Source organism: Microtus pennsylvanicus, chromosome 4 (assembly GCF_037038515.1).
Source record: "Microtus pennsylvanicus isolate mMicPen1 chromosome 4, mMicPen1.hap1, whole genome shotgun sequence".
Taxonomy (NCBI): Eukaryota; Metazoa; Chordata; class Mammalia; order Rodentia; family Cricetidae; genus Microtus; species Microtus pennsylvanicus.
Genome location: NC_134582.1, coordinates 24,752,775 through 24,767,443, shown reverse-complemented (window position 1 = coordinate 24,767,443; position 14,669 = coordinate 24,752,775). Strand labels below are relative to the sequence as shown.

Here is a 14,669-nt window from a genome sequence, read left to right as displayed (position 1 = left end):
ATGACTAATATTCGGAGGGACCCTCCCTATAGAACCTCAGTTCACTCAGTTGTAAATGGCTTGTTTGGTCTTGTACCTAATGGCTCAGCCTGTGTGGCACAGGCCCTCAGCAGACCAGACATTTCTTACAAGGCCTGAGAGCAGAGTCCCAGCACCTACCTGCTAGACTTCAGCTTCTTCTCGTTCTGGGTCAGACAGAGCACATCTCTCAGTGTGCCCTTCTCCTGAGCTGCCAGCCCATGTGAAGTGAAGTCCTCTGGGCCAACCCCACCCCACAAACCTGCCTAATGTGCTATCCTTGAATTGCTCAAGACGTATTCAGAACCACAGCGACAGGGAGGAGCCCTGCATGCTGGCCTAGAGGGTGGAAGAGAAGCCAGGGGTAGGGTAGGAAAGATATCCCTGTTAATGTCATCCTGGGGTCCTCTACCAGCCCTAGACCCCTACACTAGTACTCAAAGTGTGCCTGAAGCTCTCTGTGTCTGAGTATTTTCGGAGGAAAAGCCTAAACAGATGCAGGGGACAGAAATCTATAGGCAATTCTTGTAAGTTTCCCAGAGTTTTCTTGTCTACAGGATAATTGTGATCTATCAGCAAAGACCACTTTGAAGGGGCATCTTCATTGGCATGAAAGCCTACGCCTTTAATCCCAGCTCTTGGGAGCAGAGATAAGTGGATCTCTGTGAGTTTGAGGCCAACCTGATCTACATGGAAAGTTCCTGGCCATCCAGGGCTAAACAATAAGATTTTTTCTCAAAAGAAACAAAATCAGAAAACAAATTCAATAAACCTTGTATGCACAGTCCTGAGCCTAAGCACATTCCCGGACACAGATATGAACAGTCCACACCCTCACTGCCCACAAAGAGCCACAGGACACAGGCAGGCAGCACCCTGCCAAGTGGGAGAGAAAGCAGACCCTGTCTGAAGGACGGGGTTGCAAACTCAGATGTCTCTGGAGTCTAAGATTATAAAGCACATGAAACGGCAGGCAGGGCCAGTAACGGGCACAGGCCTATCCCTAGCATGAGCCACTGGAGAACACAGGCTTGAGGTTTGCAGTCTCCTAATGGGGAGCACAGGAAGTCGGAAGATAGAGTCTCATATAACCAAGACTGGCTCAACTCCTGGTCCTCCCACCTCTACCTCCCAAATGCTGGGATTAATAGCATATACCATTACGTCCAGCTTGATGTTCCAGTTTTTGCAGTAAAGCAAGAAGTACTTTTTTTTTTTAAATATAGAATGTCCTATTGACTACTAGCTCAATATCTGGCATGGACCAAATAGAATCTGCCCATAGGGTACATGTGGCCTGCCAGCTTTTACCTCTGTTCTCTTAAGAAGAGCAGAAAACACAGTATTGAGTTCACCGTAGAGTTCAGCACAGGAGTTGTGACTGGCACTGTGGAGGCCTGTCAGAAAGACGGATTCTCTGGATCAGGAAGGCTGCCTCAGGGAGGTGCTGGGCCGAAAGGTGAGGTGGGCATGTTTAGAAAGGGAATGAATCCAGAACTGGGACCTCTCGGCCTTAGGGGCTGGCAGGTCACACGAGGGACCCATGCCGCTTAGGAGCCAACAAACACAAAAATCCAAGGTGCCTGCCAGTCTCCAAAGCAAGTACAGTCCCCGGACAGTGAAAGGAGGGGCTGGCTGCCCGCCCCACAAACCTGCAGACGAAATCAATCAGACTAAATCAATTGGTGGAAGAATAGCAGGGGTCCGATTTCAGACCTGCAGCTTGAGGAAACCAGCTAACAACAGCTCCGTGGGGGAAGGGAGAAGAAGAGACAATGGAGGGACAAAATGAGGTTGAGAATCATGTCCTGCCTGGCCAGGCCAGGTTGTTACATAAGCCTGCCTCAGGACACAGTGTGGGAGGGCCTGGGCTGGGAGGCCCAGAATGCAGAGAAGACTACCCTCACTGCCTACCCACTGCAGCTCGACAGCCTTGCTGTGGCCCAGGCACCAGGTGAGCCCAGAGATAGGGAAAAGACCCAGACCCGGGGCAGGCATTTAGAAGGCCAAACCAGAAACCGGCAGCAAGGACAGCCATGTACCAAACTCCTCTCAAACTGACAGTTTTGTACCAGGCATATCCTGACTGAACAGATAAGCATCCTTGCTATTGCCAGCTTATACACGAGGAATGTGAAACACAGTCATCATACGGATCCTAACTGGAGGAGCTGGCGTCACACCTGTCAGTGACTTCTGTGACCACACTTGAAACATCAGTGTGACATGGCCACTTCTCCCCAGCCTATAGCGCATGTGGTCCTTGCTCATCACAAGAACACCTTATCCTCTATCAGTCTGCCAAAACTGACAGGACTCTAACTTGAACACAGTACAGAGGCCTGGAGAGATGGCTCTTTCAGAGGTCAGTTCAATTCCCAGCATCCACATGGTGGCTCAAAACCATCTGTAACTGTAGTGTCATGGGATGTACAGACAGACAGATATACATGCAGGCAAAACATCCATATACATAAAGTAAATAAATCTTAAAAAAAAAATAGAAGCCAGGCGGTGGTTGAGTACACCTTTAATCCCAGCACTCGGGAGGCAGAGACAGGCAGATCTCTGTGAGTTCGAGGCCAGCCTAGTCTACAGAGCTAGTTCCAGGACAGGCTCCAAAGCTACAGAGAAATCCTGTCTCGAAAAACCAAAACAAAACAAAACAAAACAAAAAAAACAGTATGGGGGCTAGAGAGATGCTTAGAGGACCCAGATTCGGTTCCCAGAATCCACATGGCGGCTTACAAGCATCCCTAACTTCAGTTCTAGGGTCTGCATTCCACAAATACCAGGCATGCATGTGGTGCATAGACATACAAGCAAGCAAAATATGCGAGCAAACACCCATACAATAAAATTGGTAATAATAATAATAATAATTTTTTAAAAAGAGAGAAAAGCAGTATACAGAAATACCTTCAAATTCCACGTCTGATTTCAGGGGCTCAAAACCCCTGTCCTGGGGAGAACAGGTGGACCATGACCACAGAGCACCTAGACAGGAGATCAGGAGTAGCGGGATATCTGTAGGCACTGAGCCCTTCACTCACAATTATGGGCACGATTGGGGCCAGGACCTAGTCATTCCTGCAGAACTGGGAGAACAGAATGAATCAGGACACACAATGGCCCGTGACTCTGTGCCCCACTGAGTGTGACTCAGAGTCCCTCGCTGCTGGGTAGGCAGTATACGGCTAGGTCCAGCATCTGGACAGGGTGGTCTCAGCTAGCTCCATCCAGCATAGCCTTCCCAACCCCAGCAGCAGTGAGTTTCCAAAGCCCACCCCTACCATGACCCTTGCCATCTCCAACAAATCAGACATCTAAGGGATGGCAGGACCAAGAAGACCCCATTCTAGCCCAAGTTCTGGGCTGCCTGCTGGGCCACTTCTGACAGCTGCTCCCACCTCTCAAACTGCTCGTCAGATGGGGAGGTTTCCTAATAGAAGTCTTGCCCAGCTCCAAAGCCCTGAATCTATAAACAACAGGCCTAACAACTTCACAGAGCTCTGGATCTTGCTTCAGGAAATTACATAAACGTCCTTCAGAGAAACAAAAGTCAAACCTACAGACTCAACTTTTTTTTTTAAGGGTATCAAGAAACCTTTTTCCAGTCCAGCTTCCCCCATCCTACCGCCATTGTTCCAAATATCCTCTCAGGACCTAGAAAATACATTTGGTTTCCGTCTGGAGTTTGGGCTTCTTGGTGATCTTCCTCATGGAAACTGCCCCACCCCTTCTTGGCAGCTGTCTCCCAGGACACCCCCATCTCTCTTCCCAGAATTGCCCTAGGCCACCCTGAGGATATGGCGATACAGCCTGCCAAAGACTAGATGGATAGGACAGTTTAAAGGAGAAAAGCCATCTCTGGTTAGGAAGGTCAGTAACAATTCTGAGCTCTGGTCCTAACAGTGACTCTGACGTCCCAAACAGCCTGAGTGAGCACCTGCTCCTGTTTGAGCCTTAGTCCTTCAACTTAAGATGAAAGGTTCCTATGCCACCAGGGAAATCCTGGGGTTCCTAGCAAGTACACTGCGACACAGGCAGGAAAGAACAAGGTAGATGATAGAAAACTTTTAAATTTTATTTTTATTTATGTGTGCATGCGTGCATGTATGTGTGTGTGTGTTTGTGTGTGTTCCCTTACACAGAGACCAGAAGCAGACTTCAGATCCCTTGGAACTGAAGTTAGAGGTGTTTGCAAGGGTGTTGAGATCTGGTCCTCTAATAGAACAACAGCAAGTGCTTAATAATGGCTTAGTCACCTTCCAGCCCCTAGGAGACTGACTTACCTCTCCCACTTCTCCAACCAAAACCAAAGGAAACCCACTTTCTCTCTCAAACTTAACCTCTCACCCTGCTCCGGGGCCTTGAACTCAGGCAGTTCATGGACAGAACTGAGAATAACAATGTCTGTAGTAAAGGGCCCCGATTGGGAGCAGAGGAAGGAAGATCTCTGTGAGTTCCATGCCAGTCAGACATACACAGTGAGACTCTGTCTCAATGAATAAACAAACATTTCTAAATCTAGTCCTTCTGGCTATGCATGGCCTAGGTACTTCCATCTATAAAACACAAGTGACTACAGTGCCTCCCTAATCTAGAGGGTTATTCTGAAGATTGCTTCTGAGATGACATGTAAATGTCTAGCAAGCATTGATAAACTGTCAACAGATACGAGTAGCCATTACAATCATCATTAGAGTTATTGAGATGCTTAAAACCACTGACTGGTGATAGCTAAGGCTTCTCAGACCCACATGTGGACACTGATTCATACAGATGCATGCCCTTACATCCCTAACACACAGCATTCTCTAGTGCAGGACCCACATTCTCTGACCCCAGGCCTGGCCCAGGCACAGAACACAGCTGGCTTGCTCCTAACACCCACATTTTTGTTTTGTTTTGTTTTGTTTTGTTTTGTTTTGTTTTGTTTTTTGAGACAGTGTTCCTCTGTGTCATTCTAGTGGTCCTGGAACTCGCTATGTAGACCAAGCTGGTCTCAAACTCACACAGATCCTCCTGCCTCTGCCTCCCAAGTACTAGGATTAAAGGCGTGCCACTCTGCCCAGCCTCTTGGCACCCATTCTAGCCAACACAATCTCTCCCTCACTTTTCCTATTCCCACCTCTGTCCTCTTCAAATTGTCTCAATATTCTTTCTTATACTCACAGGGTTCAGCTATACCCCAGTGCTCTTATAAGACTGTTTCTTGGAGTAAAGGGCATTCATCCAAAATGGTACTCCTTCGAAACATGGTAGAACAAGGGCATAGTAGTACATGCCTTTAATCACAGCACTCAGGAGGCAAAAGGGGTGGATCTTTGTAAATTCAAATCAGCCTGGCCTACATAGTATCAGACTAGCCAGGGTACACAGTCAGGATAGTGAGACACCCCCGCTCCCCTCTTGAAAGAAAGGAGAGAAAAAGAGAAAAGTAGGATTTCCATGGCCCCTACAGTCGTTCCACTTGAACAACTGAATATGCTGAAAACAGGAGCCGAAGGAAAGACACATTTATTTTCTTAAATGACCTAGCCCAGTGGTCACTAAAAGGATAAGATAGAAAGGAACTGGCTTTCCTGGATTCCTCCGGATACTGTGAGTCTGAGTAAACCGAAAACAGAAAGAGGCACTGACCTTGTAATGACCTAATCCAGTGGTTCTCATGCATCAGAACCATTTGGAGAGCGACTGAACACAGACTACTGGGCTGCAGCGCCCCAGCGTCTGACTTAGTGGGTCTGGATAGGGAGGCAGCACCTGCACATTTCCTAAGTTCCCAGGTGATACAGATGCAGGAGAAGCAGGGAGAGCGCCTGCTGCTTCCATTCCCATAACACCATGGGGCAGGGTGCCACAAGTGTCAGGAGGAAGGACATGCAGGCAGAGGGACCTGAGTGAAAGACCTGCTATGGCAACATTCTCTTCTCACTGGCCTCTGCCCGGGCAGGCAGCTATGTGCAAGCAAAGCAGAGGGTACAAACCAGAGGTGAGACTACAACAAGCCTCCACCCTCCACCACCTAGAGACCTGTCCAGACAAGTTAGTCCTTGGCCAGCCTGAGGGTGCTGAGAATCCAGGCTTTGCCTCATGGAACCAAATCTCAGGCCTGAAAGACCAGAATCCCCACCCACCATATTAATTACATGCACTCTGGAAATTTTTTTTAATTTTACTTATTTTTATTTTATGTGCATGAGAGCTTGCCTGAATGTATATCTGTGTACTACTTGTTTACAATGCCCATGAAGGCTAGAAAATGGAGTCAAATCCCCTGGCACTGAAATTATAGTTGCGAGCCACCCTGCGAATGCTGGAGATTGAACCTGGTTCCTCTGGAAGAGCAGCCAGTGCTCTTTACCTGCTGAGCCTCTCCACCTCTTCAGCCCTGAGCTGCATTCCCAGAAATATGGAGCTTTCTCCCTCCAGAAACAATACTGCCATCTTGGCCTGCTGTGATATGTTGTTTTCTTATTATATAGTTGAGTCAGTCCCCTCTGGTATATCTATTCTTCAATCTGTCTATCAGTGCTTCACAGAACAAGGCCAGAGCAGCCGTGAGAATCAGCAAACACTGGCTGTTATTCTGAGTTTAAGCTCCAGGTGGAGCCACTGGTCCCTTCTAAACCTTGGTTGCCATATCTGCTTAAAGGTGATACTAACTCCATTTCCCACTGCTGTTATAAGAAGGAAGTGAGCACCTCAGTCAAGAATAACTATCAAGCTGGCTTGGTGGTACACAACTTTAATCTAGCACGTGGAAGGCAGAGCTGGAAGCCAGCATGGTCTATATAAAGAGTTATAGGCCAGCCAGGCAACACAGTAAGACCCGGTCTCCAAAATCAATAACTATCGCCAGGCAGAGGTGGTGTGTTTGCCTTTAATCCCAGCACACAGAAGCAGGTGAATCTATGCCAGCATGGGCTACAGAGTTAGTTCCAAGACAACCAGGACTATTACACAGAGAAACCGTCTTTAAAAACTCAAAAAATAAATGAATTGTAGTGATATTTCATTCGTATTTTAATAAATAAAACTTGTCTGAAGATCAGCGAGTAAAACAGCCCCACTGGTCAGCCTTACAGACCAGGCAGAGGTGACACACACCTTTAATCCCAGTAGCCACACTGGTTTGTCACAGAAAGTGGGCAGTAGTGGTGTACAACTTTAAACCCAACACTAGAGAGGAATATAAAAAGGGAGGAGACAGCTCTCAGACACAGTCTCATTCTGAGATTCCTGGAGGCAGAATCGCCATTTCAGACTGGGGTAGAGCTAAGAGCCAGTAGCTGACTGTTTTTGCTTTTCTTACCTTCAGGTTGAACCCTAATATCTGTCTCTGGGTTTTTATTAATCGTGCTACAATCAATCAATCATTCAATCAATCAATAACAATGCCAGTCTCAATAATCAAAAGTAACCCAAAACTTGCACTGTCTGAATTAAAATGCTTCAAGGCAAGGACAACTGCAGTCCCCTTGCCCAGGCTCCATACAGCGGGACCGGCCCCAGCCTCTCTGGTACTCAGTCTTGCTTGTAGCCTTGACTTGACCTGGACCTCACTACTCCCTTAAGGTGAAGTCCCCGCCTTCTTGTTCCCATCACCTCTCCCTGCCACCACCCATTCCCCTTGCCCTTCTGGAAGTCCCAAGCCCACAGCCTAGCTCATGAGACGGGTCAAGATAGCAGCCATAGGGCCACCTGAACAAGCTTTAGACACTATCCAGTGTGGTCATCCTGGAGGAGACTGGACCAGTGGGACTTAAGTCCTTTAACTTGGATGACAGGCAGGAAGTCAGAAAGCAGAGGCATCAACAAAGAGAGGAAATCCTGTCGGCTTCCAAGATATAACCACAGCTACTGCAGGCCATGAGGCTGTCCTACCGCTAGGACTCAGTTTCCTCACCTGAACTTTCCAACCTGCTTCTTTAAACAGCTCCTGTCTGCTGGGTGCTGCATAACAACCATCCTTTCCAAAATAGGAGTCTGGGGGTTGGTTGGTTTTACTGTGTGAGAGTGTGGGAATGGGTGTGTTTATGGCATGTGTGGAGGTCAGGACTTAGTTTTGGAACTCGGCCACAAGACCAGGTTGACCTTGAACTCACAGAATTACCCAGCCTTACCTACCCCTGCGTGTGCCCATAGGAGAAAACCAATTCTAGGAGAGAACCAATTCTTGCATTCCTGCGGGCCAGGTTCTGGTTTGCTCCAGAAGTAACTGCCTGCAACTCCCATCCCCTAAAATCCAACAAATACATGGTATATAGACACATATGCAGGCAGAACACTCACACACATAAAATAAAAACAAAGGTTAGAAAATATTTTTTTAAAAAAGAAAAAAAGGAAAGGAAATGAAGGAAGGAAAGGAGAAAAGGCGGGAGGGAAAGAGAGAAAGAGAGGGTAGGAGGGAGAGAAGGAGGGAGGGAGGAAGGAAAGAATGGAGGAAGGGAGGGTGTGAAGGAGACAGGGAGGAAGGGAAAAGAAATCAATATTATTAGAAGCAGGCAAGGCTGGGTGGGTGTGTCCTCAAAGCACAGGGGCCCAAGGAGCTGTGCAGGCCACTGGGTGTTACAACTTCCTGAGGCGCACAGGAAAGGCCACTTGAAGAGCTCTGAGGACAGTGGGGCTAGAGTGAGCTCAGCACTACCCAACTTCTGTGCTCTCAGGCAAAGAGGGAACTGAAAGTGGTCATTCAAACCTGACCCGGGGGTGCATTCTCCCACACCCTCTAAAGACTCTCTACTCCTCCTGCAGGCACTTAGCAGTGAGGTCTTCCCCTTGTCCTCAGGCAGTCTCTTCTCAGGTTAGATGCCCTGGGCGTGACCTTACTGCTGTCTTTGGCCAGGATCAGCCTATGGCATCTGCCCCTAGGGAGCTTTCCAAGGATTCAAAAGCAGAGATTTTGCTGAAGTCCTTCCCTAAACCTGGGCCAACCCCCGCAGCCCCCGAGGCAGCTACAAAATCCTGTAGCCCCTTTCCCGCCTGAGTCTGCCTGAGGCGACCAGGTCGGCTCCATAGGGTGACAGTCAATGAGTTTTCCAGTCTCGGTCACTCCTGCCACCGTCCATGGCCAAAACGATCCTGAGAACAGCATCTCGGTGCCACATAGACAGATCAGTACGGGTTCAAACTCCGGCACTGCTAGTGCCTCTACCCCTCTGAGCCTCCATTTCCCCCACCTAGAAATAGGGCAGGATGGGGTGACCAGCTACTCTGCAGGGCATTGTGAGAAGTCAATGGGTGTCTGTAAAGAGCCTGGCACCATGCCTGGCAGAGTACAGTAGCAGGGACCATCTCAACAAGCTGCTTACAACCTTCTGTCTTCTCAGCTACCACATAAAACCCTAAGTCAGGAGCAGGACGCTGGTAAGCCCCCACAGTGCAGCCTGGTGCCCACCATCCTCTCTGACGGCCTGACCCCTCAGATGCTTCCTCCTCTGGGAACCCTTGCCGACATGACCAACCAGGAAGCTCTTCCTTCCTGTCCTTCAGGCACCATCTTCTGCTGATCACCCTATCACACCCGGCTCCACAACCATCCCACCTCTGATCCTCGTCTGCCCTCCCTGGTCAAAACCCAGCAAGTACCCTGCCACCCTGGCCACAGAAATTTTCCATATGAATTTGAAAAATTACCCAATTTCCCATCTCAAGCAAAGAATGTCCTCCAAATAGCCCTGTTATTTCAAGCCATACTCAAAACAAATTCCAACCTAGAAGTCTGCACAAGCCCTAGTGATTTCTAAGTCTGGCTCTGGTTCTAAAGTACAGACACATGGGCCCAGAGCACAGGCAAGGCGGGTCCCTAAGGCCAGGAAAGAGAGCTATGGGCTGCTGAGACAATCTCTCACATTTTCTGTTGGTTCCTGTGCTGCTACTTCCGGTCCACGTCTCTCAGCCTGAAGACTCCCCCTTGCACACCCCATGTGATGGAAGGCTCTCCCTCTTCTTCCCTCTTCTCTCAGTCTGAAGACTCACCCTGCACACCCCTTACACACACCCCTGTGACAGAAGCCTCTCCCTCTCTATCTTTCTCCCTGACTTTCTTCCTTTACCTGTTGACTTTCCCAGAGGCCTCTCTGCTCCGAGCAACTCTGACCACACAAGGGACAGCCTCCAGCCCCTAGGACCCTTTCCAGGTCTTTCAGCCCTCTACTTAATCTCCCGCCTTTCAGAGCTAAGTGGTGGAATTTCCACTCTTGTTCCTACAAGTTGATAGTGATGTCAGCTGGGGAGAGCTGTCTATTCCCAGGGCCCAGGGAAAGCCTACAAATCCTTGGGAATCCCACACTCTGAGCTGGAGGGCCTTGGAGCGGCTGGAGCCCTGTGCACAAACCTCCCTCCCCCAGGAACCCACCACACCCACCACACTAGCCCTCGGTCCAATGTTTTAAGATGTCATTAATTAGCAATTTGTATTCCATCTCTTAAGTAATTGCTCAAAACCTCCAATCAGAGCTTGACTGGTGATCATGTCCCTCCCCACCCTACCCCCACACACCGCCAAAGACTGGGCCCACCTAGCACATGAAAACCCAGTGAGGATCTGAGCCACTCTTCACAGTTACTAGGGGAAGTCTTTCCTCAGGGACTACGAGGTACCAGTACTGGGCTAGCTGGACTCTAGAACAAAGACCAGCATCTCTGTGAGGATTCTGCAATCTTGCTGGCTCCAAGTTCACCCTCCATACTAGCTCCAAGGACCTTTAAGGCTAAGGTATCAAAGCCTCCCTTAGTTTGGCCATGAAGCCTAAAACATTTGGGACATCAATCCTTGGCCTTAGATCCCTGATCTGCCCAGGGGTTCAACTCTTGAGCCCAACCTCCTACCCCGTTGATCTCAAAGTGACAGTTCTAAAGGGAGATAAAAGCCTCTGCAGGTCTCCTGGGTGCTGGGGAAGTCTGTTGACAAAGCCACCAGCTGTCCCCAGTTGGAGCCAGGGAGTCAGACTCCTCCCTGAACCACCACCCACACTGGGAGAGCGTTCCGCCCAGGACCCAGCCAGCAACGGAACTTGGACCATCATGAAGCTCTCTCTGATCACAGGCTCCAACCGACCTCCCCTCCAGCTCCAGCTGCCACACTAACAAGAGCAAGGGCACAAGACCTCACCCAGGCAAGTGCCAGGTAGAAGGGCACCTCACCTGGGGAAGGACGATGGGGTAGAGAGGCAGTTCACATGATTCCACTGAAAATGAAACCATAAACCCAGTCATACCAACAGGCTTAGTAGGGATCTGTAGTTCATATGTAGGACTGAGAGAAGGGGCAAATCCCGCTCCCACTTCCTACTCTCCTGACGTTTTCCATTCGATGCCTCAGTTTCCCCTCTATAACATCTGCCTAACAGTCTTGTAGAAGAATTTTGTGAACGACACCGTGTAAAGGAGTGAACTAGCCTAGTGCCTGGCACACAGCAATATGCACCGAACACTTGTTGAATATAAGCATGCCAACATTTTCCGAGATTCCCACACCCTGGCTTCATCCCCCACTCTGACAGATACACCCATTTTACAGGTGAGGAAACAGAGGCTTAAAAAGGGAAAGAATCTGCTCAAGGTCACACAGCTGGGAAGTGACGAACACCCAGATCTGTCTAACCCTCAGTCCAGAGGGTAATATTGCCCCAGAATGTCCCCCAAGCTCTTCTAGGGGCGGGAGGGAGGACCAGTAGAGGGATGTAGGGTCTGTGGGGATCCTGGCACATAAAAGCCAGGTGATGGATGAGTCCTCAGATTCCTGGCAGCTCCCAGACCCCCGCGTCCTACAGGCGTCCCTTCTTCGTGCTGTTCAAATGCTAGAGTCCCAGCTCCGGGGGAAACTGAGGGAGGAGGGGAGTTAGGGACCAGGCCGCTCAGGGCCGGGAGAAAACCGGTCCGGCCGCCTCCCCACCCCCCCACCCCCGGCCTCTAGCCCCCTCCCATGCCAGACAAAAGTTTCCCCTGTTCGGGAGCCGCGGAGGGGGAGGGGGCATTCCTCGTGGGTGACATTATCCGTGACCTACAGCTGCCGCGCTGCTCGGTCCGCACCCCGGCCCGCCCGGCCCCGCGAGGCCCCCACCCCTTTGTCCTCCCCACCGCCCGCCCGGCGCCCGCGCGCACCAAACTTGCACCGGGGCCGCTCGGGCCCCAGCGCGGCCTGCACGCCGTGCCTGGCTGGCGAACGCTCGGCCCGGGAAGTCGGGCCGCCCGGCCCTCTGGCTCCTTACCTGCCTCGGCCGGGGCGCCACGGGGAAGCGGCGCGGGTGGCCGCGCGGCCGCCGGTCCCGGGCGTGCGCGAGGCGGGCTGCGGGCCGGCTTAACCCCTTGCTGGCCGCGCTGCGCCCGCGCCCGCACCCCCGCCCGTGGGGAGCGCGCACAGGGCCGCCGGGCCGCCCGCCTCCCTCGGCCCGCGCCTACCTCCCCCGCCGTGGCCGTGCGCGGGGCTCGATCTGGTGGCGCGGGGCGCGCACGCTGCGGGGGCCCGGCAGGCGCCGGGGCGGGACCGGGCGCCGCGAGCTGCGAGCCGGGCTGGATTTCTCGCTTCCACCCGGATTCTCCCTCTGCTCTCCCGGCCGATTCGGTGCTGCTCGGCGACCACGTGACTCGGGCTGCCTTTGACCCCGGTCTCGGAGCGGGTAGGGGGCGGGGGCCCGGGCCCGAGGGGTGTCAGACGCGGGACCCGCGAGGGCGGTGCATCCCGGCCAGTGTCCCGGAGGCGATGACCCCGAGCAAACAAAGCCCTGGGGAAACCAACAAGTTATTTGGGGTCAGAGAGGGACTGGCGCTGGGGGTCGGAGAGGCGGCTGAGGGAAGGAGGGGGGCACAAAGACATGTTCTCGCCGCGACTTACAGGCCTGGAACCGCTGGCTGGGCCCTGGGGCTGTGAGTTCTGCCCCGCTGGCCTGTGACAACCCTCCAGGGTTCCTCAGACAACAGGTACCTGTCAATGTGACCCCTCCAGGGCAGGACTTCACACCCACACCCACACTCCCCGTGCTCTGCTCCTGAAACATACTTGTATTCCCTTTACCGTGGAGGATCTGATTCACGTACTGATTTCATTGTTTACTAGGATGTCATCTCTCTCAACAAGTTGTTCCCAGCTTAATCAGTGCTCTCTGTGGCACATAGCAGGCAGACAAAGAGGTATACCGTCTTGTGCAAAAGTTTCTCCCACCTGGCCTGTTCTCCACCCTCAGCAATCCCACCTGTCTCAAAGACCGTGCAAACTGGACGAAGTTCCTCCCATTAAGCAGACGGAAACTGAGTCTCCTGTAGGGTGCTGAGAGTCCTTAACAGCTGGTGCTAGAATTTATTCTCAGCCCAGGGAGATCTGCCATTCCTCAGCCAACCAGTAAACCTGCAAGGGAGAGGGAGGTGGGGTCCGGTGGAAGAATAGGTATTGACAACCTTTGAAAGGTCCATGCAGGGAGCCGGGTGGTGGGTCTCTGTGAGTTTGAGACCAGCCTGATGTACAGAACGAGTTCCAGAACAGGCTCCAAAGCTACATAGAGAAACCCAGTCTCGATAAACAAAAGGAACAAAAAAAAAAAAAAAAACAAAAAACGGTCCTTACACATTACAGATTACCAGGCAGACAGACTGAGGCCACTGCAAATACGGGAAACATCCTGGACTCTCAAGCACCATCAGAGGCTCAGGATTAACTGTAGGAACAGAATTGGGAAAAGAAAAAAACAAAAACTATGCGAGCAATCAGAGCAGAAAGGAGAGTTCAAAGAAGGCAGCTGGCACTGGGAGGCAGAACAGGCCCACAGGATCTCCCCAGTGGGATCAGGTGTCCTTGTTGGTCAGCCTGCTGTGTCTCCCAGAAGAGCAGGGATACTGAGGCCTAAACACAGATGCTGGTGTGCGAGCTGAGAAGCTACCAGGCTTCTGCTTCCTATATGTGCCCATGTTACACCTCTGGAAGGAGCGGAGCCACAGGCCACAACTGCAGGCCACATGTGGACAGGATGTGACTTCCAAGCACATACTGCAGCCACCGGCAGTTTGGCTGGGGAAAACAGCATAGACCAGCAAATTCTTAACAATTTGAGTTTCCACACCGGGCAGTGTAAAGTCCTTGAAAAATGGGCTGAGGCTTGAGCAGGTCAAGCCCCTGGAAGGCAGTTCAGAAGGTCCATTCCGTCAGGATGCAGCCCCGTGAACCTGATCTGTATTCTAGACACCGTGTGGGAGGGGCAGAGCTGGGAGTTCATGCTCAAGCTATGAGCTGAGAATGTAGCTCAATTGGAAGAGTGCTTGCCTGGTATGCAGGATGCCCTGGGTTCAATCCCAGCACTGCATACGTGGTACATGCCTATAATTCCATACAGGAGGTTGAGGCAATAGGAACAAGGTGTTCAAAGAGTTCAAATGGGCATGAGCCTCCCCCCCTCTGCCCCTTTGTTCTGGCCACAGTGAGCCTGGAGGGAGGTAAGGTCCAAGTGCTCTGGCTCTCATGATGGAAGGAGCAAGGGAGGGAGGGGCTCCAGGGAGTCAGCCTCTCAGAGAGCTGGATCAGAGGAGCAGCTAGAGTGGGTTTGGGAAAGGAAGATAGACTTTTCTGGTACAAGGAACAATCCACCAGGACCACGTGGAAGTGGTTCTGGAAAAGCTGCATGGAGCATGGCAGAGGAAGCAGGAAGGGA

General features: G+C 51.4%; 1 protein-coding gene across 3 annotated transcripts in view; it reads right to left on the bottom strand.

Moving 5' to 3' along the window:
* Ndst1 (N-deacetylase and N-sulfotransferase 1) overlaps nt 1-12,595 on the bottom strand; it is a 61,105-nt gene extending 48,510 nt beyond the window's left edge. Inside the window, exon 1 of one of the 3 annotated variants that reach the window (XM_075968572.1) lies at nt 12,433-12,595. The gene's annotated coding sequence lies outside the window, so the exon portion shown is untranslated. Of the gene's footprint in view, nt 1-2,937; nt 3,048-12,242; nt 12,397-12,432 lie in introns of those variants that run through there. The other 2 variants (XM_075968571.1, XM_075968575.1) reach the window with 2 other exon arrangements.
* Between the last annotated feature and the right edge of the window lie 2,074 nt (nt 12,596-14,669).